Raw genomic sequence first — 27,798 nt, forward strand, 5'->3', positions numbered from 1 at the left:
TTTTTTTTTTTTCTTTTAATTTGTGTATATGACTTTTTGATGCTGCTTGCTGAAGGATTCAGAGAAAGCCAGCGATGAAGATATCCGTGCACACCTTATCATCTTATTCGTATGCTCCTTATTCCCTTCAAGGACATATAATAGAATGGCTGTGTGTGGACCACAAGTCAGTGATCTGCAGTTCTGAAGATTTGGCTTTGTAATGTGATATTCAGCTGTAACAACCAATGAAAGAAGTGTGAAATGCTGTATGTAAGTTTTTGTGAGCAGTGTACTTTCTTCTTTTTTGTTCTGGTCCCAGAGTTGTTTGGAGGTGAGGGGTCCAAGAATCAGAGCTCATGGGACGATGCATTGACATGTGGTTTAGTTACACTGCATGGCACTGCCATGGCAATTTTCAGCCCTGCAGCATGCGAGATAAAACTATTTTTCATCAATGGCAATAAGTTTTAATGCATTTGTTATGAGGGGAAAAAAAGCCAAACACTTGAATTTACATTGATGGAACTTGCTGTATTACAGTTTTAAGTCATTCCTGTGTAGAAGTATTAAGACATAATCTGTCTACATTCCTCACTCAGTGACTTTAATGAGCGCTTCAGGTTTTGTAAGTTTTGTTTCTGGAACATTCAATGTGGGGGAAGAGACTTAGACTTTACTCTCTACATCTTTGTTCATTTCTCTACAAAGCTCTAACAACAGCAGTACTGCAGGCTTCTGATGCCAGCATTTGTCACTGCTCTTGTATTGTAACTCTGTTTTATGGAGAATTTTATGTTAGAAGCTTATCTATGTTCTCAGTGGGAGAATCTGAAATATATATATGAAGTCTGTAATGAAAAGCAGTGGGAGGAAGCTTGGTCCTCATAAATACCCACCTCGGAAGGGACCTGTTGAGATTCCCAAATCTTTTCCATTTATTTATTTTACTTTTTTTTGCACTGTTGGTCTCTGCTGAAGTCACAGTTCCTTATGTGGGTATGTGTTTCATGTGACGTTATGTGCTGAGGTTAACAGAGCTATTAAACCTCTGTGCTGCAGCAGCAGGAAGCACTCACTCACTAAAATTGTCACCTTACTCATCCAGGGGTGGGGAGAGTTTTGTTCAGAGTCTCACTGGGTGCAGATCAGCTTGGTCTCTGCTGTGTGACCAATCAAGATCTTTTCTCTTTGCTCCACGACAGTGACCCTGTATGAGGGTCATGCGGAGGGACATTCGTTGGGAAAGCTTGTGCTGTCATCTTCATGATGAGATGTAGGTTACCTGTTTTTGAGTAAGCAGATTTGTAAGGTGTGATATCGCAGTAGTTTGAAGCTAAAAATGAGACAGCCAATCAGTGCACAACTTTCACATGAAATTAAACTTAATTTGATTGTTCTTCTTTCTTTCTTTCTTTATTTCTGGGATCTGCTCTGTCTGAATCGCACTTGTTGGAAGGAAACAGCTTTTGTCTTTCTCAGAGCAGCTGTGATCTCCAAGTTGTGAACATCTTGCTGCGGTGGTTGCCGAAATAAATATTTCTGCAGTTTCAGTTAATTGGTGCCAAGAAGGCAAAGCCCTGAATGTGAGAGTAATTCCACATGATCTTGGATGCTGCTCTGAGTGACAGGGCTGGAGTCTCCAAACACAAACTGCCCACGCCGCTGTCTTCATGCTGTCCCTGCAGTACTATGAGAGATGGCTCAGTCCAGATCTCCCTCCTGTTGATGCAGGTCATCAGCCTGGTGGATTTGCTCATTGTGCCTTCCAAAACCTGAAAGCCATGCCAAAGTTTTCTGCAAATGTTTGGTCACTCCGTGGACCGTCTTTCCAACCATGGATGCATCCCTACTATGTGCATCTCTTAAGAAGTTTCCTAAGCCTCGTTGTGTGGACAGAACAGAATATTAGAGAGAACCACAGGTTTGATTTAAATGAATTTCCAGAGACAGCTAGATGGGAAAAAAATTAACAAGTACCCATTGTAGTTGACAAGCTCAAATGAGGTCAAGATGGAGATGAACCTGCAATTGTCAGCGTGCTCTTTATGCCTTTGGCCAGCCAATACTTGTCTGTTCTGTTTAATTCCAGTGCTAATTGCTTGTCTTTACGCTATACTTCATGATCTCCCATACAGATGACCATTAGATTAATTAGCCCTTCATACTGAGGGGTAGAAGTACTACATGCAGATGGAAATAAGGCTTGAAGAGTGATATATTGTTGAATGAGATCAGTTATAGTGGTGCTCCTGAGAAAAGACAGCAAATTATCCACCTCTTTTTCCGAGAGCCTACAGCAGAGCAGAAGCTAGGAGGAAAGACAGCTAACCTGCTGTCCTGTTTGTGGAGTTTGTGATCCCATTTAGGGCTTGAAGGGTTGCTTGACTCGTGGCATGCTGCGTTGCCCAGCGGTTGGCAGAGCTGGGGCAGGACATTGGTGAATGTCTGTGGGTTGGAAGCTGCTCTTCCAGCTTCACCAAGGTGTTGCCCGAGTACCCATGTGTGCCAGCTGCTGGAAGGTGCCTTCAGTCGCATCCAGTCTTGCTGGGTTTCATTGCTCTTGTGTAAATAACAAAATCATTGCATCAGCTTTTTACACAGCAGGGCTGATATTGGCAGTGGTACCTTGTTAAAATGAAAGACCGTCTATCTTATTGCAGATAATGTGAGACTAGCCTGTATTTTCTGCTTTCTGACAATATTCTGTGCCAGATAAAGTCCAGTGAGAGTTATGTGTGGGTTTAGCCACTCTTCTTTTTTTCCTCCAAGGTCTGTTTTGTTGTAAGAGACGTTTTTAATGGGGAAGGTGGGGATTTGGTGTTGTACTTTAATTTTACAATAATAAAAGCATTATTTCAAAGGATAAATTGCTTGCTGAGGACAGAAACACAACAGCACTGCACTCAGCATTGATGACAAAGAACTCAGAAGTTATTTTAAACATAACCTATTCTCATGAAGTTTGCTTTGTCTGTGTTTATGGGAAAGACGTGTCTCTACCTAAATTTTAGCAGCTGAAAGATCAAGTAAGTGAAAAACAGTTAAAAATACTGGAAGCTTGTGGATGTTTGAAGTGTCTTGCATTTTAGCACAGAATCTCATTAAAACAAAACAGAACTCTTGAGATTTGGCACTACAGTCCAAATTTCTTAAGGAAAAATAATAATTCTTAGGTTGTATACTTGATTCCTGCATCAGTGCCATCACAGAGCAGCTGAACAAATTAAAAGCCACATTAGGTATCCACATCGCCATAGCATTAAATAGGAAGCTGTATGGTCAAGGGCTATAGTTACATTCAGGTGCAGGCATCTGATTGGGAAACCTTGAGGCAGCACAGTCACTGGAGCCTCTGCAGGGTGAACCAGAGCTCTGAACTGGAGCCTGATTCTCTCCTGTGTGTGTGGGTATCTGGGTTTAAAGAAATTAGCTGCCTGCGTTGATTCTCCACCTCTTCTTGCTGATTGATTCTGGATGTTCAGTGCAGTTTGTAGTGGATGGGGAGGCCTTCCAGAAGAGGTGCTGAGTGCAGTGGGGTCAGTGACTGCAACAACCATGAATAAAGTGCTTGCCACTAAAACAAGCATGGGAAGGGATGATGTTGTTAATAGTCATTTATGCTTCTTTTCTCTCCTGAAGATTGGACTGGAAGGTTTTCCAATGAGAAGACAAAGAAATAGATAGATTTTTCTATTCTTAAGTTTCTTTGATCTGTAATGACAGGTTTATGGAGTTGCAGCTAACTTTGCTGCCAGATGCTGCTTGTGCATTGAAAAAATGACCTCTCATTGGTAACACAAGGCAGAATGTCAGCTCATGCATGGAGGGCTTTGTGGGGATTTGTCCTGTAAGCTGGGAGCTCCGCAGTTAAAAGCAACAGAGGAGTAATACATGTATCAGCTGGTCCATCAACTCTGTAATGAAGCTTTTCTAATAATGGCTTGAAGTATCACTGGTGGTGACTCTGTCAGAATAATACAGGTATTACAGTGACTGTTTTTTGAGATGGATGGGCCAGGGCTACAGGAAGGCTGATGGAGCTCTCACAGGAGATGCATGAAGAAAGAGGAAAGCTGAGAAGAATCCTTGTCACTAATTAAAAACATATTGGCGGGGAGTACAAAGGAGGAGAAGGAGTAAATTAGTTAATGCAAAGTACTGGAGCAAGAATAAAAAGATGTACTTTGGCTTTGAATCAATTTGGACTAGAAATGAGGAGGAGGGCTATATCTACCAAAGCAACATGCTTCAAAGAGCACTTTAGAGTGGGTAATAGGGTTTAGTTTGACAGGAGGATTAAGGGATACAGTGGTTGCTAGGAGGGCTGTGCCCCTGGAAGGCTTTGCTGGCTCTCAGCAGCGTGTTTGTTGATGGATCTTTCAACCAGCAAATTGGTGACTTCTCCACTTTCCGTTGTCAAATTGTGAATTTGACATTGGAAAACTCACACCTCCACTGTATGAGGCAACATGGTTCACTTTTACAGGCTATTCTGTCTGACCACAAAGGCTGGAATTATTTTTCTCTGTGTAAAATTGTGAAACTTAATTATACTGCTGGATTTGTCTTGCCAGATGGAGAGAACCTGAAAGAGGTTGTTTCTCTGCACCAGCTTACCTCTGCAGTCTGAGGTGTCTTCTCAGGGTAGAAATACATTTCTGGTTGTCCTGCTCTGGATAAGAACTGTGCTCTGCTTCCATACACAAAGACAAGGGGTCATTTTCTGTTGAGTTTATTTATTTTGAGCAGAGGCGATGAAATCCCATCTACTTCAGTGTTTTGATAGGAATGAGTAGCAGAGCGATCATCTTCAGGGGAAGAAGGTTTGGATAAAGCATTTGCCCTGGGTTTCCGTGCCTGAATTCACCCCTGCACAGTGCTCTGACCGATGTGGTCACAACATAGCATGTAAGGAGGCAAAATCGAGATTCCTAAGCAGGCTGCAAATCAAACAAACCATTTCTCAGTTTAATGGCTTTCTTTCCTTCCATGAAGGCATACGTAGGACAAACCCTGCAAAAAAACTGATTTGCATTTCCATTAACACCAAACAAAAACAGAAGTGAAAGTTAATATGCAGCTGTTAAATGAAGCTGAGGAAATGAGAACATCGCCATCAGGATCACAGAAAGTAAAGGTCAATGCAAAGAAAATATTTGTATGTCAAAGCAGTGGAAGTTATGCAGAACATGCTCATCCTCGGGTTCACTCTGAGGGCATCCAGATGCATGGAATTTCCCAGCTTTTTTTATCATCTGTGCACATGGCTATTAATGTTTTACGAAAGTGAAATAGGCCAGTATGTTCCTTTCAAGAAATTTTTGCTAAGAATGCCTATTCTTTGCTGAATAATTATCAGTAACAGGAAGAGAAGTCTGCAAGTTCTCTATTTCTCTGTCTGATTAACCCAGAGAATTAGCTCCCACCATTACAGCTTCCTCAAAGAGGAAGAGTGAACAGTGCAGGCAGTACTAACATGATACAAGCAGCTTAGAACATGTTTTGATGGCTTTTTAGTATTTTGGATCAGTAATACTCTTTTGGCACCATCAGATGTGTGGAATGCATAATCTTTCTGAGCAGCCAATTAAAATAACGACTTGGATGGCAAGTTTTCTCCTTCCTCCTGTGTATGGCTGTACCCTTCCCATCAAAGAAGTTGTATCTTAATTGGCAATCCCCCCTGCATCTGCTCTCTCCGTCACCCCCTGCAGAGCGGCACACTGCTTAATTAAAAGGGAGTTTGTGTGTTTATCCCTGAAATTTCGCTTGAGCTTTTATAGGTGTTTCAAAGACAGGAGAGTTTATGGAGACCTTGCAAAGTAATTAATCCTGTAATGTTCTTTGGGGAGGAAGAAGGGAAAGCGAAATTTATTGGAACTGAGAAGAAGCCCCAAAGTTGCCTGTGTGTGTTGCAAAGAGGAGTGTGTGAGACCTGGTAAAGGACCAACCTCCCTAGGACAGTGAGATGGCCACTGTGGAAAGGAGGAGGCTTTGCTGCAGCGCTCCTGCATTGTGCTTCTCCCTCTGAAGGAGAGGCTGCTGCTGGAAGCAGAGCATCTGATTGCTCTCTGCAGACACTGAGTCTGTGGCCACTGTGATGAGCCCTTACGTAGGGAAATATTTCACAGTCACAGAACAAACTGAAGCCAGCAGCTCATTACTTTCAAACCTACAGTTTTATAACTCAGTGGCTCTCAGACATTATGGAGTTAGGCGTCATCTTTAACTCTCTAAATTACTTGCAGTAGACTGTGCGCTTTTGTCATCAAAATTTTAATTAAAATCACTGCTGAGGTGTGATAGGATCCCCTGAGACAGCTCTGAACTTTTTCACATGGCTTCAGAGTCCAGTAGTCTGGAAAATACTGCTCTTCTTCATGGGAGAAAATGAGTGAACGAGGTTCTTGGAAGCAGCGTTTTCCCTGTGCTGTAGCGTTTTTGCTGCCTTGTGCCCTTCCTTCTGTAATCCCCAAAGGAAGATACATTGCCAGAGTCCCACAGGCTGGGCTTTGGGAGCTGTCAGAAGTCATTCTACCAGAGTCTTGCCCTTGCTTGGGATACACTGATTTTTGAGCTGTAAAAACAGCTGTCTGCTGAGCCAACTCATCCCTCTTCTCAGGCTGGGTCATGAGAGGGATTCTTCTGCCCTGCAAGATGTTATAACGCCTTCAGCTCCCTGCCAAGCTGGAGTTGATTAGTGTGTCACACCTCTAGGTTTCAGATGAGGCTTAAAATCAGGTGAGAAGATGACTAATGCTTTTGAGGTGGGTGTCCCTCCTGTAGCCCACAAGGCTTTTGCCAGAAGATTGCTTAAATCTGTTTTTAACTCAATTTTACAGAGGTGGAATTAAGGGCAGTGTGAATACAGTTGTGACTGGTAACAGGAGCACGTATAAATTTTGTATAGCCCTAAGGGACAAGATTGTAGTTTTCATCTTGCATGTACTAAAAATCGTAGTCTCATGAATGGAGCCATGCTATAGAAATGGGTAAACAATAGTACTGCTTAATGGGGACTGTGTACAAAGTTAGAAATCTAGTTTTAATGGAAAGCTGCTGAGTATCTGAGCTTGATTCACTGATGTTCTCTCAATCTGCTTGCTGGGTGCTTGGCATAAATCTATCCCAGACTTTCTTGGGCCTGAACCATAGAAACAGCACATCCAAAGGAACAACAACAACAAAAGAGTGGAATCTATGGACTAGAAATAAAGATTTTTGATGGATTATTGGGAGTTGGAGAATTGTCCTACCTCCACTGGCTCGTTAAATATGATGAACCTTAGCAAAGACTGTCCTGACTTGTGGCATATGATGGAATGGAACAGAGACTGGAGCATGAAGCAGAAAGCTTTTGGATATGCTGTGCTCTAAGCTGTGTTTCCGCTTCTCTGAGCCAGAGGCTTTAGCTGCATGCTTTGTGCAGTTGGCATGGAGGCAAATCAGTTCTTTGGTGTGCTCAAAAGGAATATTGGGGGTAAGGTGGGGGAAGGATTCGGCACGCGCTTGTTTTCAGTTTTGTTAGGAAACATCAGGCTCATGGAGATGACCGATGAGATTGTCTTGGTAAAGACTTCTTCAAGATCAAAATAAACAAGTAGGGAAGAAAAGAGCGGCTGGAAAAGCCCTACCAATTAGCAGCTTCCCCAGTCTCCGTGCTTAATTTTCTCACAAGCTAATAGGGGAGGAGGAGGGGGCACGCACCTTCATCAGAATGCTGCACAGGAGTACAGGGTTGCTATTAAAAGCCCAATAATGACTTGTATCAGTTTATGCAGATTTGCACTGCTGGGTTACTCTGTGCCTGGCACTTGGCAAAGCACAGATAACATTTAAATCAGGCAGTAAGTGTAATTAAGTACTACCCTTCAGCGCATCTCTCCTTTTAAGACATTTTTATACACCGTGATTTAGAACGTGACAATTGGGTGAGATTAAAGCAGCAAATTGTGCCTATAAAACAAGCTCTGAGAATAGCATGGGACTGTAAAATTTTATAAAGGGGAATACAGCACATGCCTCCAATCCGATAAAACTTTTGTGAGCTGGGAGATTAACTGTGAAATACAAATAAGATGATACAGTATGCGTAGCATTCAGATAGTAAATTGCTTGTTATTGTAACAACTTATTTCCTCCACCCAGAGGATTTCTTACTTAACTTTTCCAGAAAATCTCATCGTGTGAGTGATTCATTAACCACTGGAGGTGGGGAGAGAAGGTGAGAAATCAGACAGCAGCGATGTCTGTATAAAGATATAATAACATAAATGTGGTGAGAGAGCATCTGTATTGAAACATGTGCAGTCAAGCTTGTGATTGGTTTCTTCCTCAGCTTCAGGCAGGTTGTATTTGCACAGGGAAAAAGTCCTTACCATATTTCACATCCTTAATAAGACCAATTGGAAGGTTTTCTTGGGAAAGAAAAATATTGCTTTATAGGAAAATGTCTGAAGTGTTGTCTTCTGTGGTGCTCGGCAGGGCGTAGCCGTTTCGTTTCTCCTGCACTTTGAGTGCATTTGAGCATCTCCATTAGGTAATCTTGGCACATCTTAAAGCAAAGGCTGAGCTTTTTTAGAAACTTCTTTGTTTGCAAAGAAATTGTCTTCACAAATCATGCTGAAGTTGTTGTCTTTGGTAGTAGCTGAAAGGCAGAAATTCCTTTAACATCGCTGGTTTCAGTGGCTTCTCCTGCTCAGGAGCTGTTGCCCATGTATTATGACATTGCCTTTTGTAGTCTTACTTGATGATCTCATATATTCTCCCTTCCCTTCATTTGCACTAATCTGACTCTGCTGGGTCTCGTACTGCTTGCTTTTTTGACCGACACAATCACTCTTTATTAAGAGCCTTCATGCTTAAATATATTCAGCTTAAATGTCCTTGCTTCTTGTCAGACAGGGTGCAGCACCCCAAAGCCTGCCCATTACTTTCCAGCTGCATTAGCTGCAGAGAGAAGTTGCATTTGCTTCTTAGTCTACGGGATTTCAGTCATGTGAGAAAGAAGGTCATACCCATAGCATGGGGAAGAGAATGATGATTTGTTTCCTTCCTGTCCAGTGGTCTCACTTTAGGTTGAAATGAATACTTTATAACCCTTAGTTGTAATAATATGTTATATAAGGATACAGCAGAACTGGAAGGAGAGGTTTAAATCATTCTAGAGTTCTTGCAGGACAGCTGGGTTTTAAACTCTGAGCAGATAAAGCGTTGCAAACAGCCTAATGCCAACCCATGGATACGTAGCAGAGCAGCGGAGAAAATGTAGGAACAAGAGGGAGCCTCTGGAAGTGCAGCTTCATTGGTTGTGAACCATTCGTGGGCATGTCATACTCAGCCTGTGTTTTGATAGGAAAATGTTTTGACATTCTTGTTTTGCAGTTGTGCTTGATGTCTTTTTTTACTTTTGGATTTATTATTCAGTACCATATTTATGCGTTAGATTGTTTTGATGTTGTTAGGGAGATATCAATACTTCTGAATCAACATTTAAATAGTTCTAGTTCTGCTAGATAGAAATGCTGACCTTTTTTTTTTTTTTTTCTTGCTTGGTTTGAAATGTCAGTTCAAAATGGAAAGGCTTCATTTGGAATGGAAATTCCCTTTTCTGTGAAATACAGGTACTGGCCGAAGTGGTGCTGCTATCCCACCAGTGCCCTGTTCCCATCTGTTCTTCCATCCTGCTCTTCCAAGGAGGATGAGACTTCCAGCTCTTGCTGCATTCACCTGAAATCCTGGTATCGTTGACTCACTAAATCAAACCAGCACAGCTTAAATCCTTGCTTCAGATAATTCTGAAATGTCTTGTGTAAAATAAATTTTTCAAAATGAAGTCCCAAATACTCAAGACAGTTATTATGACAAGGTGTGAACCTTGTGTTGGTCCCGATCTCAGTGGGAAGGCAGTGCTTCTTGTTGCACCCATTGCACTGTGCCTCCTGTATGCAGAGCCTGGTTGGTCCTTCAAACTGGACCTCAACATCCGATGTATCTGCTGTGTCCTGGCTTTTGCACTGGGCCAGGACCTGAGCTCACAACTGGTTGTTTAGATCCCCAGGAAATTTTGTCCCCATCTGATGATAGTGATACCTGCGCGCCCACCTCAGTCTCAGCGTTTCTTTGCTTATACTTTGGGTGAAAAGGGCCCTCAGTTTTCCCATAGGTGTGTTTTATCTCTGTCTTTTCTTGGTGAGAATGAACTGGGCATTGGCATTTTGCCTCTACTCATCATGCATAGGTTAGAGTCTACAGTCTGCACTATGGAATGAGATGCTCATGCTGTAGTGACCTTCAGAGTGAACTGGCCTTCAGAGTGAACTGGATCCCAACTGAGACTGAGGTTTACCTACACTGATTTGTTTGGCTGTGACCTGAATCTTTTAGCAATTCATTTTTTATGATTTTCACCCCTGTAGGATTTGGTGGTATTTCTTACTGCATGATCAACCTTTTGGATGTGTCAATGTAATGGTTTCTGTTAGTTAGAGTTGGTGCAAGGAGTAAGCACAGAAATGGCTTCTCTTTGGAATTGAAGAGAACATCTCCTCTAATATCTGACCTATAAGCTGTATTTATGTTTTTTGTATGCTCTGGTATTAAGATTTGTTTTCTTATTTGGATTTGTTCATAATTGGGCTATTGGGATGGGTATGTTTGTTATTTAAAAACTCCCCAATAGCAAAACAATGTATTTTTTCTTACAGTATAATTTTTAAAATTCACATTCAAAGCTCCTGAGATTGAGCAAAATGAGCAGAAGTTATAATGCTGTGAATTGCTCTCCTTTAGCTTTGGCTGAAAACACAGCAGCAAGAATGTCAGTATTCCAGCCCAAGCAGGGATTTGTAAGTCCAGCTCGATTAACACAAACAAATCTTCTGCCTACAGGTGGGGAAAATGGACCTATTAATTGAAACTGCTGTTCAGCAATTCAAACAGTTATTTTCAGCTGTTTCCAGCAAGCGTGTGGGCTCTTCAGTATTCAGGAATGCATTCTAGTATTACTGGGATTCGTTGGTGCAATGGCTGTGCTGTTCCTGCTTGGGCTGAAGGTGGGAACGTGGTTGGCTCTGTCCTACATCATCTAACATTTAGAGGTACCACCTGGCTCTGTGTAAGTTGCTGAGTTAAGGAATTTCTGGTTTGTTGCAAGAAATGGGCTTGCTGAAAGTTAACAACGCTAACAGATGTAGGAATTCACTAAAAATAACTTGCTCTTACAGACCCATCTCAAAGTTCTGCATGGCTGATGAGGGCTTCTTGAAGTAGCTTAAGAAAAGGCGTAGAAAACATTGGGAAGTTATGGTTCTAAACACTGTTAGCATCAAACTATCTAGCAAATTGGTCATTCCTTTACATATAGCAATTTGTCAGGGATTGTTGCTTAATTAAAGTCTTAATTAAAAAAAAAGATATAATAATTTAAGAGCTATCTTTACTCTTAGCTAATTGAGACTAAGGATACTTATGCCTCAAATGTTCTTTAACTAAAAAGTCAACAGCATGTGTGATTTCTAGTTGTAATCTGGATCTGTCTCATGGAAATCACTTGTGTCTCTCAGTAGAACTACAAGTTCTGTGAGCTTTTTGTCTTTTGAGGTATTTCTGCATTAAGTGATGTATACCACTCCAACTTGAATAGTTTGTGTAGTTTGGCTAATAGTTGAGCCCCGGGTTAGGTAAATATGGATAAGATGTGTATTGCAGGCATGAGATAATGTCAGAACGTGAACTTGAGGAAAATTGTTTTTCATTCTGAGGTTTGCTTGAAAGCTTCTGCATTCTCTCTTTCATTCCCCAAAGGGCAAGAAGTGTTAGAAATAAATAAATAAATGTGGTTTGGGAAGAGGAAGGCGGTTTGTTTTCTCATTTGCTTCGTTCTTGTGGATTCTGCTGTGTTTCTCACCTCCCCTTCAGTAATTTTGCGTGCAGTTTGTGTTTTGTTTATTTCAGTGTTAAAACCTCTGTTCAGATCTATATTGCAGGACTCTAAGAGTCACCAATGGATCATTTCACTTCTCATGCTTTACTGTGCTTTACAATTGCAACAAAAGATGGCAAGGTCTTTTCTTCTGGGGTAGGTGATGCTATGAGGAACTGGCTATGGAGGAAGGAAAGTAGGTACAAATGCTTAGGGTGTTTGCATTCGTCACATTTTCTTTCTCTTATTAAATAGGAAAAGTAAAAGATGTTAGCTGAAGTACTGTGGTATCATCTGTAACCTACATAGTGCTGCAAATGGAAGTGATGTTGCTGTTCTGCAGTTTTGGAAGAAGCTCTGCTTGAGAATATGGTCATTAAAAGCCCAGAAAGCAATTCAGCAACTCTGACAAACATTGAATTCCTTGCATTTTATTAACCCTATGTATTACATAGGGTTTTTTTTAGGACAACATTATTATTGCCTTGAAATCTGTTATGAACAGATCAACTTCATGATTATGCTTATGTCTGTTTTAAGTGAGGACTTTTTAAATGGTTTTCATCTAAGATTGAAGCCAAACAGCAGTAGGTTTGGATAAGCATCTGGTGCAGTGTCCCTTTTTGCCTTCTTTCATTCAGAAAGTCCTCTCTTCCCTGTTTCTTGTAAGCTAAGCATCAGCATCTCCATGCTCCATCTTTACCTTTAAGCATGCACAAACGTCAGTGATTGGAGTGCTTTAATTGGGTTTCCCACCTGGAGAACTTGGTGAGGAAAGTGCAGGAGGTGCTCTATTTTATCTTCACACCTTTTTTCCTGAATAGAAGCATATTTTGTACTCTTCAGCTGAAACAGTAACGAAAACCCAGCACCTGCAGTTTGTTTAAAATGAATGGTGAAATAATAATAATTATTATTAAACTCAAGCTGAATGTTCACTGCTTATTGTTTACGTCAAAAAAACAACTCCTTTCCCCTTGCTGAATGCAGAGTTTTGCTAACAGAACTCTTACGAGGTGCATACTTAATGCCACATCAAATACACTGCTGTTCCTTTTCCTTTTTAAAAATAATGATGTATTTTCATCTCCATGGTTGTAAGTTAAACTAGTCTTTCTCTTCTCACCCTTTGTGCAGGTAGGGACCAGCTGTTCTTTCTTGTCACTTTAATTGCTTTACATGTTTGATGATGGCTCTTGCATGCATCCTGGCATTTTCTACACTACTTGTTTGGTTGTTTATTTTGTTTAACACGAATGTTGCATGTAACACACTGGTGCAGTTGGAACCCTACCACAGTGCTCTCCTTCATTTAGCTCTGTTTAATGAGCGACGTGTGAAGCTGAACGTTGCCTGCCACCCAGAGTTGCTTCGGTTTGTGTAGGTAGAGGTGTTTTGACATGAGACACAGCTTTGGTGGCCATTATGCAGAGGTTGTGGCAGTACTGGTTCAAAAAATACAATCTTATGTGCTCTTAATTTAACCTATTGTGTCCTGAAAGCATAATGTCCATCTCCAAGGAGAGGACGTATAGAAACCTAGATATTGGGTGCGAGTGAGTCTGTCTTTTAAATCCAAGCATCCCTGTCTTCTATGCAGTGCAGAATAGAAAACCCAGGAGATACTTCCGTTTGATTCATGATTTCTGGTTGGCGCAGAACATAGCATTCCAAAACACATCAGGTCTCTTTTTAAGCCTCTACAAAGGAGAAACACCTCCAAAAGGAGCATTTAAAAAGAGGGAGGAAGAGAAACCCGAAGTTGTCACAGTTGCTTTGTGCTAATCTGTAGACATTGGGGTCTATTTAGAACAGCCAGCAGTGCTTTGGAGACTAGACTGATCATAAGCTGTAGAGAGATGGATGTTTTTGAGCCAAGATAGCAGAACTACAAGTATGTTTATTTTTGGAAGGAGTGTAATGCCAACTGGCAGTGCAAACTTGGCTAGGGTAAGGGTCTGGTGTGGCTGCAATAAAACATAAGGATACTGAATTTAGCAAAGGAGCAACAGGAATTATCATTGGTATTGTTGCTGGGGAGTGCAGATGCAGTCTGGCATTTTATCAGCATGATCTTAGTTTGAACTTCATGAATAAAATTTAATATATGGAGCTTGGAATAGTTGGTGCTGGATTTATACCCAGGGAGCAGGTACATTTAATTTCGTAAGTACATCGCACTCCTCATCATTTGCGTAATTTGAATGTTAACTGTTTAGTATCCTCTGTGTTCTGATGTATTTTTTTTTTCCCAGAACATCTCCCTGACAGAAATTGTTGCAATATTTTCTTCCTGCCTATCACTGAGGACATGGATCAGTTTTTGTAACCACAGGTTAAATGTTTCAGGTGGAAACATTCCTCACGATTCTTAAAAATAAAAGGAAATGCTTTCACTTTGCCATTCTCAAGTCTAGAAAATTATTGGCTGTGCATTGAGAGAAGAAATAACCCATGTGGTCATGCTACCACATCCAAAATGAGCATGAATAGATGTGAGTAATCAAAACTGCAGATGGGAGTACTGTAGAAATAGGGAGTGCTGTTGGGAAGTCTGAAGTGGTAACAACCATTCAATCTAAGCTCTTGTTATCTGTTTAAATATCCTTCTATTTTTCTTAAAGCTCTTCTTGCATTATATTTGAACTGGTGTAGAAGCTGTATTTGGCAATAGTTCACAGTCACTTCAGCAAGTTTATTTCTTTCTTAACTACCATTTTCTTTTTTCTCTAATGCCTTTCTGCTTCTGAAAGCCTGTTCATTGATATAATCTGAGGCATAAGAAAGTTTTCCCTTAGTTTATGATGCAATTTTTGGAACTTGATGGTGATCTAAATCCTCTCCAGCAGAGAAAGTTTGCTGCTTATTTTACAGAGTTGTCTTCCATTTGTTAAACTGCAGCACAAATTCCAGTGTGTTCCTCTGGCTTATTCTTATACAGTGGTTATACTTATTCTTACACTGGTTTTCAGCAGTGATGTTATTTTTGTTGCTGGGTGAGCTAAAGATACCCTGAGGATGGGGAGCAGTGCTGTGTTGTGATGCTTGGACAGCCCTTTGTGCCAAAATCATGACTCCCAGTGGGAGGGTCTATGAGGATGGACTGATAACTAGAAATTTCAGTGCTGTTTGCCACGTTGTGTTTTATGCTCTCTGTACGTAACACGAATTTGCAGTAGGCTTTAAACAACTTGGTTTAATTAATTAAATTAATTAATTAGCTAGCAACTGAATAAGAGAAAGGAATAATCCCTGTTAGATCAATCATCTACGCTTCTCTGAGTAATGAAGCTAAGTACTTCGGTGAGAAAAATAGGAGGCAGCACAGGGGATCTGCAGTGGTAGATCCATGACGCTTAGTTAGCTGATAGAGAGCCATGGTGCTTAGTTTGGGCATTGCTCTGTATTTGGATTTTCATTTCAGTGGCTAGCCTCCTGCTTGAACTGTCTGAAATCTCTGAATGATCACGTTCCTATTCCAAACCCACCCGTAGCCTGCTGGTCTGTTTTTTGATGCAAGCAGTAGAAAGCATGAAAATAAATTAATGTGTTGACATGTCAAGATTGACTGGTGTAGTATTTGTGCTTTAGTTTGTATTTTGCAAAGAGTGGATCTTATTTGCTTTTCATTTTGAATTTCAGCGTGATTATGGATAATTTGAGTTTGCACAGCGATCAGTAAAGGGGGGTGGCTGCATGCTTTGTATGCTGTGCTGCATCACCCAAATGGATGCTGCTGGGCATACCAACACCTGCTGCTGGTGAGGAAGCTGAAGTCAGTGTGTTGCAGAGGTGTTTGTGTGCTGAGCACTCACACTGCCTGATGGATGCAGGTCAGTGTTTAACTGGAAGGCACTCCAGTCATGATGAATGTGTCGCAAGCTGAAAGCTTGACCCTGAGTTGCTGCTTAAATCCGTTTCCAAATCCACAATGACACGGTGGAGCTCTAAATCCTGCTGATTTTTCAGGGTGTGTACTTCTGCAAAATTCTGAGCAATCTCTCTGTGAGTCAGAGGAGCTGAGCAGATTGCATGAATTTGAGACACCTGGCTGGACGTCCTCCAGGTGACAGAGGAATGAATCCTGGCAGTTTCCCTCAACTTTGCTGGGAAGAGTGTTGAATGCTCAGTGAGGTTGCCGCAGCTCTGACTCATTTTTGGAGAAGGTGGTCAGAAACAGGAGGAAACTGCTCATTGACTGTAACCCAAGCAGAACTGTACAAAGGAAGCAGAATTGCAGACCCTGAAGGTATAGAGGTAATCTACAGGAAAGATAATCAGCTTTTGTATGTTAGCCATCATCAGCCCAGAGGGGAGCAATTTCTGCAATCTACCTCTACTTCATGCAGTGGGTATTGGTGTATGGATTTAATTGTAGTTCAGTTGATGAGAACATTATATAGCTGTAGAGCCTGTAGGTACAGCTTACTCATTTCAGGTTAAAAGAGCAGGTTTTGTAAAATTCCATCTAGCTCATCCTATCTGACAAGGTCTCTAAAAATACTTCTAGTCTCTTAAGTGCTTCAGACCTCTTCATGTGTAAGAAAATTTCTTCAAGCAGTCCATTTTCCTAATGATGGCCACTCTCCAGCACTCTGCCCTCTGTTCCAAAGTGGACTGTGCTCAGAACAGCCTGCACTGTGTCTGCTTTTTCTTATGTCTTTAATTTGACTGTTGGTACCTTTGAGCAATCTGGAGAAAGTCACACACTACAGTGCAGGAAGAGAAGAAAAAAAAAACTTGATGATGAAACATTCCTGTGAATCTGTGAATAGCATGTGGTGGCATTTTTGACCTCTTCTAACCCACATCCCCTTGCTCTTATCTTTCTTTTCGATCCCCTCTTGTCTTCAGTAAAGCTCATCACAGAAGGAGCTTTGGAGGAAATTGTTTTGTAATAATTGTGAGGGGTTGGGAGGGAAGGGTTTGGGATGCTGCTATGCTGGAGGGTCAGCTCTGCTTTTCTGACAGGTTTGCAGTCTTTGTTAACCCTGTGTGGTTTTTTTGGTTTCAGAAACCTTAGAGCACCTGAATGTCACCCTTGTGTCTAAGGGCTTGGCCTGAGAGGTCAGACTTCCCCCTGGAAGGCCACTCCTGGTTATATGTACCTATGGTCTACAGTATAAACTTTATTTTTCTATCAGAGACTTCTCTTTTTTTTGTGCTGGCAGCCGCTACCCAAGTGTTGGTTCGTTTCCTTGTGCTCAGTTTCCTCCTGATGCGCAATGCAAGATGCTCCTTTCATTTTGTAAAGTATGTGGGAGTTTTTGCAGAGCAAAGATCGTTCCAAAGTCGATGGAGCTGGTTGCTGGCAAAGCTGAGTTCACTTCAGTGAATTCATTCACACTGTTGATGGTGGGAACATACTGAAAAATATCACAGCCCAGTGGCAAAAAGCCTTTAATAAGTGAGGTCATTTACTTCCAGTGAGACATTAGGCACACAGTTACCTTTCAGATAGACAACTACACTGACAGTACGTTATATTTCCTGCTTGGACAGAGTGTAACTCGTGTCCCAGGCGCTTTCTGGGGAGGATTATGCTTAGCAGCACTCTGCAGGGGTTGATCCCAGAGGGGGAGGTTGGTCCAACCAACATTAATGTTCCTGTGCAGATCCCTGCCTGCAGGGATCCTTCCTGGGCCCTGCCTTCCACTGAGCTCTTTTTGTTACGCTGCACTTTCATTCCCTGCCTTTTGGCGTGCTTAAATAAAATTAAAGGTAAGAACAGTGTTCCACCTGACTTCTGGTTTAAGTCTGGTCCTTCATCATTTAAAGTCTAAAATGCCCTGTAGGAAGCTAATGCTTTATGTAGACCAACTGCAGTCCCATTTGCTGCACAGATAATAATAAACCCTTTCCGGGATTAGTGAAGGTTTTTTTCTGTATTATCACTTTGGGGAAAAGCTGACTTTCTTCCCTTGCCGTTGTGCATAGTCAGTGTCTGTTTCAGTTTGGATTTCTGCCAGAGCTCTGACTCTAGGCTTTTGCCTGACCCTTACATGTTCTTGTTAACGTTTATTGGGTCGTGCATGCGTGAGAGCCCCCTTTGAAGGGGGAATAGTTAAGGGGTGGGTAGAAGATAGTCTGGGCAAGGTTCAGAGTATGGGAAGGACAGCACTGAGAAGTGGAATAATGCCTAATCTACTTGAACTGTGGGTGTGTTTTCTTTAAACAGAACAATGGTAGCTGACTGCTAAGAATGGCTCTTCTTTCTTCTTTGCTAGTTGCAGATACTAATACAGATTTTCAAACTTGGACCAGTTCAGTCTAGTACGTCCTTGGATGAGTTTCCAGCTTCTAAAATGGAAGAGCAAGGAAGAAAGCTAAGGGAAACAAACAAACCCAAACCCCAACGACAAAATTATTGCACTGTTGGACTTGTTTACCACCCTCACATCTAGGCATCTTCCCTGAAACTTTTCTCTAGGGGTTTACTGCAAGTGCAGAGCTGTGAGGGTGTCGAATGTGGGTTTTTTTCCTCTTTCTAGAAGAGGTGTAACAATCCCCAGCTGCACAACCTGTGAATAATGCATGAGCAGTTTATTGTGTGTGGGAGAACTCTTTACTTCCCGTTCAACATTGGTCTTAAGCTTTATCTTGTCTATGTACTTTCTTTTCCACTTCTGCATCTTTTTTTTTCTCTTCTTGTTAACATCTAAGCAGGACATGAATTCACTTCCCTTTGCCAGTCAGTGGTATTTTTAAGCTCCGTATTTTACTTACTTCTGAATTTGGCTTGGTACACGTTTTCTTTTCTTAAACTGTTATTGAGGATGTTGAACACTGCAGTAGTGTTGAGCAGTGCATGTGGAGCAAAGGTTCCCTGGTGGTGGTCTGCAGTGGAGAGTGTGTATGTTTGGGGATCTCCCAGTAGAAGTGGATCAGAGCACTGCAGGAATGGCCACTGCAGGAATGGCTCTGGCTACAGGCACTGCTACTGCAAGTGTCACAGGTCTGTTACTGATTGCTGTTTGGAATCCTGATCAGTGCACCTTGAGGACGCTGGGATGCATCTGAAATTGGTCAGTTGACTCGCTGGGGGATCTGCCTAGACCCGTGTTGATGATGTTGTGCATTCCACAGAAATGAAGCGAGGTTGTGACTTCAGAGCTGAGTAGGAGAGAGAGAGCTCATTTTTAGTATTTGTGGAATTAATTTGATTGATCATATTTGACACCAGTCAGGGAAGAGAGAGTATTTAGGCTGAGAGAGCAGGAACGCATTCCAAGATTTTTTTTCTATTCTGTATCTTCTGGTTATGATGAGTATTTTTTCCCCTCAGCTGTCTTATTCCTCTAACAAATGCCTTTCCTCCATTACATTAAAAAAAGAAAAACAGCAACAAAAAAAAAACCACACGCACAAAAAGAGATTCTCTATAACACACTCTATAGTTTTAAGAATAACGTTTGTGACGTACTTTCTAATGGTGACAATTTCAAAGCCTATGGAGATGACACTGGAAGAAGCTTTTAATCTAGTAATGAAATGAGTACAGCAAGCACAGAAAAGAGAGGACCAGCTGGAAGCAGCTTATTTTTCCTTTCTTGTCTCTTGCTTCTTCAGCTATTTCTGTTATCTTCCCCTTTTAATTGCAGGACAGAGATGAGAAATATAGAATTGTAGTTGTCATAAAAAGTAGAAGAAAAGGTCCGTTTCCATAATCCTGCTGCTTTTTCTGGTGCAGAAGCCCACTGAAATCACTGCATCCTCATTTCAGAAATGAAAAGTATAGTCTGCTTCATCTTTAACTGCTGTCAAATGTTTAAGCTTTCCTTTCCCCAGCACTTACTCAGAACACATTTTCTGTTCAGCTAGGAATGTTATTACTAACTGATGAACAAGTCTGAATACTGAACGTGGCAAACGATTGACATTTCTAAAGTTAATCATAGAAACTTTTCATCCGGAAGATGCTGAGGCTGCTCTGGATGCTGTTATACCATCTGACACCAGCAGTGAGGAGTGCTGAACAATGTCAGTTCAAGATGAGTGGCTATAAAACAGTGGAAAAGAAATGTGATTCCCATGACACTAAGTCATCATTTGAGTTCAGCAGACTTTCCTGACTGGAAGACTACTAACAAAAGACACATCTTGCTAATAGCCATATGCTCGAAGTGCTGTAGTTTGAAGAACTCTTGCACAAAGCTTAAAATATCACCTCATTAAGAAACTTTCCAACTAATAAACAAGTCACATGCCTGCTTTATTTTCCTTATCACGATAATATATTTCTAGAGAAAGAAGTAGATTTGATAACAACTTTAGCAAACAGTATGGAGATGGAGATGAAAGATTTGCAAAAGAAGTGTAGACATGCAACTCATTTGAGGGAAGTTAGTTTGTTTCTCTTCAAATACTGTGCTTTGATTTCTGAAGTGTTGCACAATGCCTGTAGTGTAGGCACTGCTGTTGTTGTGGCCATTTGGGACCTTGCTCACCAAAGTGCTAAGCCTGGCTCCCTATGCTGCCTTCTTGACTCTGATACAGCACTTCTGTATCTGAATGACTGAACAGTGTTCAACGTGGCTACTAGTGGTGTTGAATTTTCCCAAGCCCCCATCAGCAGAAGTCAAGCCAAGGAGACCAACCTGCTTTAGCTCTACTTGTAATGGAAGAGCCAGAGATAGAAAATCATAAAATTTTGCATCTTGTAAGCAGAATTACTTTGGCTTTCTAGTTGTGATGTGTCATGATTTCTGTTAGCTGGATTACAGGGGCTCTGGGCTTATCTGTTGTTCACACACACTTTAGATCTACTGGCACTGCCACTCAGAAGCAATAAGAGAAATTGGAAGGGTTACTCTCACTTTTAATGATATCATGCGTGTGTGTGCGTGTGTACGTGGGCACTGAAATGAGCTGATTCTCTTACACAGACAATGTTGTGAGCCAACCAGTTCTAGATCCCAGTTACTTTCCAGGTGGCTGCTTTTCCCTTTGTAGGGAACTGTTACGTTGTGGCTTAACGTGGTGATTGGGCAACTGGTGATTGAGCACCTGGTGTATTGGGCAACTGGTGATTGAGCACCTGCTGGAGGTGGGCTGTGGCTGGCCCAGTGAGCACAGGCAAATTGTTTGCACCTGTGCTCCCCTCCTGACCAGTAGGGGTGGAGTCACGCTGGGCTCATATCAGGGCCAGCTGCTGAACGGAGAGCATTGCTTGGACTTGGGCTGTTTCCTGAGAAGAGGTACTGCACAGCCAGGGAGCCACTTCACCAGTTGGGTGAGTTCAGCTCTTTTTTTATTTTGTATGCAGCTTCTGGCCTATCTGTGAATGCTTTGTCTGGTGTTGCTGAGAACTTGTCAGGAGTAATTTTGCTCCTTCATTAGCACAACGTCCCTTAATCCTTGTAAAACTGCCCTGTTATGAGAGGCGATCTTATTAGCAGTCCTCTTCTAGTATTGTGCATTTGCTTCTGTATTTTACCTTCATCTGCTGAGTTGCTTGAAAAACATTTTGCTGTAGTGACTGGAGTGGTAATAAGACTGGAGGCTTTTAGGCGGTGTTCCAAATGGCTTTCCACATCTCATGCAGCCTGACTTGATGTGAGGGCAAAGGGGCCTTGCAGAAGCCAGTAAGTTATCCCCTGGCCTGGTTTTTATACCTGCCTAGTGGTCCCCTAGGATTAGCAGAGGTTTCTGTCTGCATTGTGCTGTCTCCTTGGGAATTCCTGCCTCATTGTTCTTCATATGAGGAGCTAATTTTAGTTGGCATCTTGCCTATGGTTTTTGTAGGGTATAGGATGGTCTTCAGCTGGGAATAAGAATGTAGAGGCATAGAAAGAATATCTCTGTTATTATGGGTTGAAAGTGTTTCTGTCATTGGTTTAAAAAACAAAAGCATAAAAAAAAAAAACCTCTTCTCCCTTTTCTACGTAGAAAGTATATCTTTTGTTTAATTCCTAGAGAATCCCTAATTCTAATTGAATGAATTTTAAATTCATCAGGCAAGATAAGCTCCCACGTGGAGAGCCTTAGATTCAAAAGGGAAAAGAAAACATCACCGACATCAGGGTGACAAATCTAAAGGATTAATAGATATTTCTGGATTTCAGACTTCATAATTCAATGCTTGTTGGCTGTTTGGTGCTTTTATCTGGCCTTACCGAGCATCGTTATTCATTGTGGGCCATTGGATTCTCTTAGGCTGTGTGGGATTTGCAGAGTGCTTTCAGTAATAGCGACAGTACTTTATTTCTGCCCTGGTATTCTGGGAGATTTGTTTGAGGGCACATCTTCCAGGAATTTTATAGAAGATGCACAACAAAAAGAACACTTATCTTAACAGAGCCACAACTTCACTGTCAACTATAAAAGAAAAGCCAGCAGATTCCATCTTAGATTAAAAGTCAGCTGTGAATAGAGGCAAATATTCCCGTAGGCGCAGGGCAGCTCTCTGAAGAGAGATTGTTGAAAATGCAAATGGCTGAAAGAGAGTTCAGAGCGATTACTTTGTGTTTCAGAAGCACTGTGGTTTCGTGTGCCCCAGGTCAGTTCTTACGAGATTTAGAGAAGAGATTTCTGGAAGACCGATGGCAACTTTCCACATGCTGTCTTCAGAATCCTCCCGTTGTCTTTGCAGGCAGACTCACTCTTGTGAAGGACTCCTTCAGGGGAATGGATAACAGATGCCAGGATGGCCCCTTCACACAGCATGACAGCACAGGGCAAATACTGGAGGAGAAGAAAAAGCACCGTTCTTCCCTTTTTTTTTTTTTTTTTTTTCCTTTCTTTCTTTTCCTTTTCTCCTCTCCAAGCTCAGAACTGTCACATTAGCTCTTCCAGTTCTTAAGGCATCCTTAACAGAACATCACATCTTAATAATGCCAACAGTGTCTTGACCATAGCTTATATAAAAAGACAGAGGGTAATAATCGGGCTCCATCAGGAGGCCATCAGCTAGATGAGGAACAATTGACCTTTCAGGAAAAGCCATGCATTTAGAGGCAAACTAAATAAAGTATCAGGCAGGATAGATTGGAGTTGCAAAGCGATATTTTTGTCAGACTGGAGGAAAAGGATGCTGGGAATAAAGTTGTTTTCATCTTAAAGGAGAGAAAAGACACCAAACCCTACTTTTCAGGAGATGGGTTCACCATTGCTGTCTTCTTCGAAGAGTGATAGAGCTGACTGTTCTCCTTCAGTTTTACTGATAAATCAGTCAGTTGGACCACAGAGAAGTCAATCACTTGCATGGTAGCATTAAACCTGTCATGCTAATAGGATAATTTGACAAAAAGATTGATTTCTTATGTCCCTGCTTCACATTCAAGACAGTCTTGAAGTTCACAGCGCTGAGTTTATTTCTGTGTCTTCTATTTCTATTTTCCTGGCATCTCTTGCTTGGGGCATAAGAGAAAACACCCTGAAAATGAGGAGGATGAGCATAAGACAGAAAATGTGAGGGAAGCTGTCAGGTGGATAGGGGCTAACTCAAGAACTCTGAGATTTGGCATAATGTAGAAGGAAGATATGCCCTAACCTGAGCTGGTGGCTTTGATTTTCAAACCAAAAAGAAAGAAGAAAGAAGGGGGTAGTTTAAAGCAGTGATCTGATGCTTTTAAGGATTTAAAATCAAAGGGGAAGGGCAAAGAGTGGTTCACAAATTCTATTCATGACATTTTATTTCAAAATGTCAAGTGCTGAAGCTCTGGAAATACAGCTTATGCGGTGGATGTGGTGCATAATTGAAGTCACTGTAGAGTTAAGGAAATCTGTACTACTTGGCCTTTATTTGAAAATAAAAACTTTGGCAACACAGTGTACTGCTGGGTACATATGGTGCTAAATCTCAGTGCAAAGTGCTGAGACTTCAGGGTCTGACCTGCAGACCCGCTCCCGTGGCACCATTCCTTCTTATCTTGGGGGTGAACCACTGATGGCCTTTGCTTTTACTTCTTATCCATTTTGTCCTTTCCTGAATTTGTGGGGATGAGGACAATCAGCTGATGCAGTTTTCTTGTGAAACCAGGGAATATAAATAGTTAGTTGATGCACATAACACAGACTCTTGTCCTTATTTCTACCACTTAATGTGTATAGCTATAAGTGTCTTAATATTCAAACACAGAAGGGTCCTATCTCAGTAAACCTTGCAGCCTCTCATTTCATCCTTGGGTTGTTTTGAGTTAAGTCTGCATCTGTGCCAGGGCAAGTCATCAGCCCTAGGCTGGCTTTCTTTTTGTAGATGAAGATGCCTCAAAAGCTCATCTGCTAAGGTTAACCCCACTTTATGAGTGATGCTGTTGTCCTTGGGCTAAGGAAAGTTGGCCTGTAATTGTCTTTTAAGCTGTGACCTGGATGGGTCTTTTCTTTTCTCAATCCTTTGGGACCCCTTAGAAATAGACCTACATTTCTATAGGATTGTATCTGGGAGAAACCAGACTAGAAAATGGTTTTAGAGGCTCCTCACCCACCCGCTTCTCCCCAAGACTTAACTGACCCCTGCAATGCAATTGGAGTCCCTCCAGGAATATTGCTGGATTGTCCTCAGTAATGTTAGTTAAAACAAACATGTGGGACACGCTTTTCTGGTGTTGGAGCAAAGCCTATTTGTGTCTGCTACATTAGGGAGATTGCTCAAGACCAGTTCATCCATGTGTAAAGTTGCCCCTGTGATTCTGCCTAGGTTGAGGAGTTCAGGGAGATCTGTTGGCAACATCGCCAGCGGTTCTTCCATCCACCCGATTTCTCCAAGGTTCTGCAGGTCAGAGAAGAGTGGATATTGTAATTTGTTTGCTTAAATTAGTTTTCAATTGAGTACCAAACTTTTTGGGGGGGGGGGGGGGGGGGGGGGAGGGAAGGTGACACTGCGTAAGTTAAATGGGAAACAGCTTTCCCTGTCTGCTCTTTGCATTATGCAGAAATCAGAGATGAAAAGGGTGAGCACATGTTGCAGGCACTCTCCATTGGCAGCTCGGCAGCATGACAAATCACCTGGCATACAATACAGTTTACAGTGAGCCTTCCTAGTTGTTTACCTTCGTATAATTACACAGCATGGGCTCTTTTCTACTAAGGGAAGTATTATGTGAGGCAGTTTTGTGTCTTTGAATTTCAAACTTCCCACCAGCTTTTCTAAGCTTATGCTGGAAGCAGGGAACACCCATGTTCTGTTGGCAAGAGTAATGTTGGTGTGTTCATTGTTTGTAGTGACATAGAGGCTGTACACCACTAAAACTGAATCGTCTTGATATTTTTTTTGTCCAATCCCAGAAGGATGAGCATCTTCACCTGTTCTTTCTCATATAGCATATACTTGAGCATACCTTGCACAGGTTGCCTTATGCTAACCTTATTCTTTTCAAGCCAGCTATCTCCTTAGAGACTTCACTCCCTGTAGTGTTAAGGGGTGTGTGCATGTAATACTTACAGAAAAAAATCCTGCTTGATGAAAGACTTTTGCTTTCTTTCAGCTCCAGCAAACTGGATTGACTTGTAACTATACTGAATGCACTTCCGTAGCACCTTCCCTCAGGGATCTTAAACAATTTTCTTACCACTGCTAAACGCCGAGCCTTATCTGCATTTGTAAAATAGAATGCAGCTGTCTGTGCTGCGGGGTGGAAGAGTTAACAAAGAAATACTAAATGCAATGTACAAGCTATTTGCAAGGGAGAGAAGTCAGATCTTAGCTCTTGATTGTAACTAATGTTGTGTGTTCTCAAATATAGTGTCGTCTTGGAGAGGAAACTTTGTTTTATTAATTGATAATGTGCTAGAATGGAATGTGATATTTAATGTGGACAGCTGTGACTGAACGTTTGGTCAGTATTGAGCGTATTTTATAGCTCAGAAATGAATTGGTAAAATAAGGAGGAAAAAGTAATAGGTGTTTTCTGGAACAAATTTGGAATGTGTTCCTTATCTGACCAGAATCAATTCCAAGTTAATTGGTCACAACGCAAACTCTGGCTTCTGTATAAAAACATGAAAAGTATGTGAATAAAGTAAGGAAGGGGGGGAGAAAACTGCTCTGATCTGCAGCTGCCATGGTGTTACGTGGCATGATCTCTGGCTGAGGCAGTTGGAGGGGCTCATCCATGGTGTGTGCGTATACAGCATGAAGGTTTGAGCATACAGTGGTGAGGAGAAATGCTTCCCAGCATTTGTTCTTGTGCAGTTTCTTGTATGAGCTTCCTGTATTTTTTAAAACAAACAATGAAAGGGGAGTGCAGTGATACTGACAGTTGTTTGGTGATTCCATAGTAGTTGTGTCCCTAATAAACTATCAAAAAGAAAGCTGACTACACGAGCGTTGTTGGCGAGGTTAATGTACGCTGCAGTGGAGTCATTTGAAAATAATCCAAGCAAAGAAAGTAGATTGCTATAAAAGTACATTTCCATTACTTGTGCCCTCGGCATGCTAATAGCTCATCCAGTAGAGAGGGGAAGAGAAACCAACAACCCAGCAACATTATTTTTGTTTCATTTTTGGAACATCCAGGCCATTTAGTATTGCTCTCCTTTGTTATTTTCAGAAAGGTTACTCCTTTTAATTAAAAGACACAATTGACTGAAATGTGAGTTTTATCTGAAAGAGTTTAAAGAACAGAGTGGGAATCCTGTGGGTTTTTTTTTTTTAATTATTAAATTAAATCCTTGTAATAATGTCTAGTTTTCATGCACTGAAGTTCAAAGTTTAATTCTCAGGTAGAGTGGGACGCAAGCACCTGTAGATGTTGTCTTGGCAATTGCAGGTAGTTTGCTTTCCTTAGCTGAAAACAGTGGCAGATACAGCTGAGCTCTAGGGCAAGTCTAATTTTGGGGTCAGGAAGCGAGATCCGCTTGGAAACAGGGAATGCCGCATTTATGTGCAGTTAGGGCTTTTCTTTTTTTGTTTCTTCTCCAAAAGATTCAGTATCAGCCTCTACACACTGCAGGTTTGCACACTTTAAACCTTTCTGTTATCCGTGAAGGCTTGGCACCTGGCGAGAGCTTTAGTGGAGGTACTGCTGGGAAGGTCTGACTGCTGCTTTGGTACTGAAATAGAAGCAACTTTCGGCTAAAAATCTATCCCAAATAGCCAAGCCTTAAGTGTTTTGTATTCCCATTACTTTGAATGGGAATTTCTCCTTACGAAGGAGTTTGGCTCTATCAGCAAAACAAATGCCAGGTACTTCTTATGCTGGTCCATTAATTTCGATCCAGTTAAATGTATATTCCTAATTGTTCTCAGTCGATGTATGTAAAGAGATCAGAGGAAGGAACTGGTCCAGAAGGGGGAATATTCAGTTCTGTGTGCTTTGAAGCTGTGGGGTTGAATGACTGTGTCATCTTGGCTGTGACCTTCGGATTGGAAAAGTGAATATATGTCTTTTAAGGGCTATGTGGTAAAATTAATGATTAATCAGGGTGCTTTGTTTTGCATATTTTTGAATTCCACAGTCAGGGCTTGTGTGTATAATGGATGTTTTTATTTTCTTTCTTCTTCAGCTCATCTTTGCTGACTGCAACCGTTTGCTCCCTGATGTTGGTAGGCTCTAATAAATTGAGGAGTTTAGGCAGACAGCTCCTTAGGCAAGAATTCTCACTCAGCTGGTAATGTTGTTGAGATCTGCCTAGACTATAAAAGGCTCAGAAAAGGGGACAAGCTTTCGGCTGGGAGGCATAAGAGAAGCGTGACAGCTTTGATGTCTCCCCTCCTTCCTTTTTCTTGGATGCTTAATTGGCATTAGGAAGCAGAGTAAGTCATTAGATTTGTAAGGGGAAAAAAAGAATATTTGGGACTCAAAGTCCAAGGAAGCCTGCTGTTAGTTGTGCTTGCATGAATGGTATGAATTCCATGATATTTAGCTCTTTTCATAAATATCTTAGCTGTCATAGTGATATGATAAAGCCGAAATCTGAGTTCCCATCACAGGAAAGATGTTTGTCCGCATATT

At 41.5% G+C, this 27,798-nt stretch overlaps 1 protein-coding gene across 5 annotated transcripts in view; it reads left to right on the forward strand.

The window, feature by feature from the left end:
* The window catches only part of SGCD (sarcoglycan delta), a 314,278-nt gene that overhangs the window by 14,339 nt on the left and 272,141 nt on the right, over positions 1-27,798 (forward strand). The window contains exon 1 of one of the 5 annotated variants that reach the window (XM_052684678.1): positions 21,045-21,137. The exons of the other annotated variants lie outside the window; for them this stretch is intronic. The gene's annotated coding sequence lies outside the window, so the exon portion shown is untranslated. Of the gene's footprint in view, positions 1-21,044; positions 21,138-27,798 lie in introns of those variants that run through there. 5 annotated transcript variants of the gene reach the window in all.

The sequence above is a fragment of the Tympanuchus pallidicinctus genome, unplaced genomic scaffold (genome assembly GCF_026119805.1).
Source record: "Tympanuchus pallidicinctus isolate F22 unplaced genomic scaffold, pur_lepc_1.0 scaffold21, whole genome shotgun sequence".
In the NCBI taxonomy this organism is placed as follows: Eukaryota; Metazoa; Chordata; class Aves; order Galliformes; family Phasianidae; genus Tympanuchus; species Tympanuchus pallidicinctus.